This window comes from Leucoraja erinacea, chromosome 9, assembly GCF_028641065.1.
Source record: "Leucoraja erinacea ecotype New England chromosome 9, Leri_hhj_1, whole genome shotgun sequence".
In the NCBI taxonomy this organism is placed as follows: Eukaryota; Metazoa; Chordata; class Chondrichthyes; order Rajiformes; family Rajidae; genus Leucoraja; species Leucoraja erinaceus.
In genome coordinates this window covers 2,275,110-2,281,231 of record NC_073385.1, presented here as the reverse complement: position 1 = coordinate 2,281,231, position 6,122 = coordinate 2,275,110, and positions in this window count along the sequence as shown.

Sequence of the window (6,122 nt, the reverse complement as noted above, 5' to 3'; positions counted from 1 at the left end):
CTCATTGCAAGGCTGGCAGCGCTTCCAATGCAAGGAATGCTGTCGGTATGTTCCATTCATCCACTCCCAACAGAGAGCATCGACTCTGAAGAAGGCTCTCGGCATCTAAACGTTGCCTATTTCCTTCGCTCCATCGATGCTGCCTCACCCGCTGAGTTGCTCCATCATTTTTGAGTTGCTCCATCATCTACCATCGCCTCTTTTAAAATATGCAACAGTACAGCACAGGAACAGACCTTTCGGCCCACATTTAGTTTAGTTCATTGTCACAGAGAAGGTTCACCAGACTGATTCCTGGGATGTCAGGACTTTCATATGAAGAAAGACTGGATAGACTCGGCTTGTACTCGCTAGAATTTAGAAGATTGAGGGGGGATCTTATAGAAACTTACAAAATTCTTAAGGGGTTGGACAGGCTAGATGCAGGAAGATTGTTCCCGATGTTGGGGAAGTCCAGGACAAGGGGTCACAGTTTAAGGATAAGGGGGAAATCTTTTAGGACCGAGATGAGGAAAACATTTTTCACACAGAGAGTGGTGAATCTCTGGAATTCTCTGCCACAGAATGTAGTTGAGGCCAGTTCATTGGCTATATTTAAGAGGGAGTTAGATGTGGCCCTTGAGGCTAAAGGGATCAGAGGGTATGGAGAGAAGGCAGGTACAGGATACTGAGTTGGATGATCAGCCATGATCATATTGAATGGCGGTGCAGGCTCGAAGGGCCAAATGGCCTACTCCTGCACCTAATTTCTATGTTTCTATGTCACGTGTACCGAGATACAGTGGAAAACGTTTTGTTGCGTGCTATCCAGTCAGCGGAAAGACAATACATGATTACAATCGAGCCATTCAGAGTTTAGGAAGGAACTGCAGATGCTGGTTTACACGGAAGATAGACACAAAATGCTGGAGTAACACAGTGGGACAGGCAGCACCTCTGGAGAGAAGGAATGGGTGATGTTTCGGTTTGAGACCCTTCAGACTGAGAGTCGGGAGGGGGAGACGATAGATATTGAAGGGTGAGGTGTGAGAGTGACAGATCGAAGTAGACGATGATTAAGAAAATGTAGAATGGTTCATTGTTAGCTGAGGGGAAGTTGACAACGAGGCATACAAACAGTAAAATTAATCAGGACAGTGAAACTAATCAGAGAACTAGGGTGGGGGAGGGATGGAGAGAGAGATACATCAATATAGGGGGGTTGCACGTAAGGTCACAGGGTCATAAGGCTTGACGCACGGAGCCGCTCAATCCATCTGGAGGACATCCGTATCCTCCGGTATATGTTATTAATGCAAGAAACGCGTACTTTCCTACCTGTTAAAAACCGCCAAAATGTTGAATTTTTGCGCTGAAAAAAATTGTGGAAGTCGGGGTAAGTGTGAGAGACATGTACCCAACTTCAGAATTCCAAAAGTGAAGCGAAATGAAGGTAAAGAGAAGCGAGAACTGAAGGGACAACAGCAGCTAAAGTGCTTGGCGAACATTGGCTGTGCAGATATCGGAATTGAAAATATTGGGAATTATTGTGTTTTCTCACTGCATTTCATCAATAGTTAGGCATTATTTGTGTTTTTTCTTGATTCCTTTGGCATCTAAAAAGTTTCAGAAGTGATAAATCTGGCTGTAAATTTTTATTCAGATGCGTTTTCATTTTGTATGTAAAAACCCACTTGAGAACCATGGGCGATTTAAAAATTTTACAGCCAGATTTATCAATTCTGAAACTTTTTAGATGCCAAAGGAATCAAGAAAAAACACAAATAATGCCTTAGTTGATGAATTGCAGTGAGCAAACGGCCAATGTTCGCTAAGGGCTGTTGTTGTCCCTTCAGCTCTCGTTTCTATCTACCGTAATTTCTCCTCACTTTTGGAATTCTGAAGTATGCTAAATGTCTCACATGCTTATCCCAATTTCCATAATTATTTACAGCTCAAAAATTGACAATTTCAGCTGGTTTTAACGGGCCCGCTACGCTGGAAACAATGTTAAGTGCCTACCTGCAGTTCATCGCGTGTAATCCATTTGGAGCAGCGTAGCAACAGTACAGGTCATGGGTCGTGACCCAACTGCCGTGAAACCTCCGTATACCGAGGGGGTGTAAGCTGCGCAAACGAAATGTGAGGGTTTGTTCCTCATTGCAAGGCTGGCAGTGCTTCCAATGCACCCTGTCCTGCTGAGTTTCTCTAGCATTTTGTGTCTATCTTCAGTTTAAACCAGCATCTGCAGTTCCTTTCTACGCAAACAATTCTGTACGCTGGAGGAACTCAGCAGCATTTGTGTAAGAAAAGGAATTGTCAACATTACGTCAGGACTAAGAGTGGAGAGGGAGGAGAGGCAGTATAAAGAGGAGAGGGGGAGTGTGAGATAGGGACCAGTGGATCACTGGTGAACTGAGGAGGGATCAAGGAAGGCATGGATATTGAGTCAGGTAGTGGAGGTGGAGAGGATGGTAGGGGGTGGAGTTGGAAGACAAGGACAGGTGAATGATAGATGGGGAAAATAATGGGGGGGAAAAGTCTCAAATAAACTAGAGGAAATCAGCAGGTCAAGCAGCATCTGTGAGAGGTAAGGAAGTGTCGATGTTTCAGATCTAAATCCTGCATCAAGACCAGGTGTTATTTCTGTTACAATAGCAATGTTTTACTCTCATGACTACGTGGTGGTTAAAAAGTTACTTTAACCAATATATAGAGAAACTTTAGCAGACATGGCTACAGTTATGAGATTATATTTTTTTTATAGTTATGAGATTATACAGTAATGTTGTAAACTGATTTTTCTGACAGAAATATGGTTTGCAAAGCATACCAAAAAATCAAAAGCCTCATTATAATACTCGTACGATTCTAAATTATGCATGCCTGTGGAATATACTCTAGTATGGGAAACATGCACACAATCAAAGGCTCATGAATGGAAAGAATACTTTTAATCTTAATGCGACAGATTGGCTGAAGTGTGACCCATTGAGATTTTATTTAGCAGGTACATGAGAATAATACTCTTGACATTGTGGTTACAGTGAACTTTAGAAATCAACTCAAACAAATGTTTTATAGTTTTATCAGGAATTTTACCTATTGTTCCATTATGCATATCATAACTATAATTCCTGAGACAGCATGCTACATTCCTTAGGGAACTCATTTAAGGTCCTTCATTTACCCCCAGCTACTTTGCATCAAGAAAATAAATTTTCATCAATTGTAAAAAAAATTGCTTAGTTTTGGCATTATCCATATAGCAATAAAACTCTGATCTTCAGATTCAGATTCAGATTCAATTTTAATTGTCATTGTCAGTGTACAGTACAGAGACAACGAAATGCATTTAGCATCTCCCTGGAAGAGCGACATAGCAAACGATTTGAATAAATAATAATAAGTGTCCGGGGGGGGGGGTGGTGATTGGCAGTCACCGAGGTACGTTGTTGAGTAGAGTGACAGCCGCCGGAAAGAAGCTGTTCCTCGACCTGCTGGTTCGGCAACGGAGAGACCTGTAGCGCCTCCCGGATGGTAGGAGGGTAAACAGTCCATGGTTGGGGTGAGAGCAGTCCTTGGCGATGCTGAGCGCCCCCCGCAGACAGCTTGGATGTGGATGTGGATGTGTGTGTGTATGTGTGTATTTATTTGTTTGTGCGCGATCACATCTACTCGTAGAAACGACGAGCTAACGGGAACATTTTTACATATTCCGGTAGAGATTTATCCCTGAATATTTCATGTATTATTTCTCGAGTTAATTATGAAAATCTTCACAAATCTCAAATAACTTAGAAAATAAACGAGATGGTCTCGCTGATGAGGTCATAATGGATCTGACTGCCTGCCTCTGCTCGCGCTGCGAGTGACGTCACCCCCCTGTTTTGTCTTCTGCACTTCTTGGCTTCTTAAACTTTACTTCCTTAAATTTGTCACTTAGCGTTTTTAAACTGCTGCTCAGGTCGTGCTGCGCGCTCCGCTGGGCTCCTTGAAGTTCTAGAACAAGGCGGCGGTGGCCGTTATCGTCGCGCGGACGCGGGTGAGGGTGCGGGGAAGCGCGAAGGGAAGGTGGCCATGGCGGCCATTACTCCCTCTGGGCCAGGCCGTCTTTGGAGACCTGCGATTCCTCCATCGATCGCAGGGTCTTGGGGAATCGTGACGCCTTTTCCTCGTTGGTGATCCCGATCCCACCTGGCGATCTCTGGCTGTCATGGGGGACGACCTCCTCTCCGCCCCCCCCCCATCTCTCAATCTCTACCTCCCTCCCTCTCTCTCTCCACCCCCCACCCCTCTAGCCGCGCCTGCACAGTTAAGGGTTATGCATGAGTGTGCAAAGGGCGGGGGAATGGGGTAAAAGGAGCAAATGAATAATATTAATATAATATCAAGGGGGAGGTTAATGTGTGTGTATGAGAGGGGGGGGTGGTTAGTGTGTGTGTGACACCGCTGGCCGCCGCTCCCCCCGCAACCATGCAATGAGGGGACGGGACCCAAGGGTGAAGCCACCGTAAATCTTTCCATTTTCCATATTACTAGAAGAATTAATTATTTAAATTCTTTAATACAGTGCCCTCCATAATGTTTTAAACAAAGATCCATCATTTATTTATTTGTCTCTGTACTCCACAATTTGAGATTTGTAATAGAAAAAAATCACATGTGGTCAAAGTGCACATTGACAGATTTTATTAAAGGCCATTTTTATACATTTTGGTTTCACCATGTAGATATTACAGCTGTGTTTATACATAGTTCCCCCATTTCAGGGCACCATAATGTTTGGGACACATGGCTTCACAGGAGTTTGTAATTGCTCAGGTGTGTTTAATTGCCTCCTTAATGCAGGTATAAGAGAGCTCTCAGCACCTAGTCTTTCCTCCAGTCTTTCCATCACCTTTGGAAACGTTTATTGCTGTTTATCTACATGAGGACCAAAGTTGTGCCAATGAAAGTCAAAGAAGCCATTATGAGACTGAGAAGCAAAAATAAAACTGTCAGAGGCATCATCCAAACCTTAGGCTTACCAAAATATACTGTTTGAGACATCGTTAAGAAGAAAGAGAGCAATGGTGAGCTTACTAATCGCAAAGGGACTGGCAGGCCAAGGAAGACCTCCGCAGCGGATGACAGTAGAATTCTCTCTATAATAAAGAAAAATCCCCAAACACCTGTCCGACAGATCAGAAACCAGTGATGGAAATGAGGGGATACGCAGGGGGACGACATTCCTACTTTTCAATTTCCAGTTTATGTCCAATACCTGTGCACGAAGTGTCAGAGTTGTTAAATACGTATTGTTTTTTTCAAATGACCATGGATAATCGTTACAATGAATCACGCTGCATCGGCCATGAGATGAAAACGATTTGTTAACTACCACTGTTAGCACTTGTTAACAGCCAGTAGTTAGCACGTAGTTATACAATGTGTTATCAATACATCGATCCACATTCCTCAGTAAATGTAATTGTGTTTTGACCACGTATTAATGACACCGAGTTCCTTTGAATAAAATTCATGGGGGAATTTAATAAACTCACTGTCATTGCCCCGGACCGCGAGCACGGGCTTCTTCTGGTGTGCAGGTAGTCACGTTATTTTATTATTCCATGTTATTTTATTCTCTCGCTCTCTCTCCCTCTCTCCCTCGTCCTCTCTCTCGCTGTCCCTCTCTCTGTCTTTCGCTCTCTCCTTCCTCCCTCTCTCGCTGTGCCTCTCTGTCTTTCGTTGGGGCAACTCAGCGGGTCAGGCAGCATCTCTGGAGAGAAGGAATAGGTGACGTTTTGGGTAGAGACCCTTCTTACAATACAATACAATTTATTTGTCATTTGAACCTCATTGAGGTTCAAACGAAATTTGGTTTCTGCAGTCATACACACAAGAAAAAGACCCAAGACACAACGCAATTTACACAAACATCCATCACAGCGCATCTCCTCCTCGCTGTGATGGAAGGCAAAGACTTCTCTCCCCTGCACTCCCCATTCCCCTCCCGATGGTAAGTGTCCCGCGGCCATTCAAAGCCGCGCTGGGCGATGTAAGGCCCCGCTCCAGGTCATCTTCAACCCCGCAACTCGGGCGGGGGAAGTCGCCGTTGCGGAAGCCCCGAAAAGCGGTCTCCCAGCAGGGACCCACGG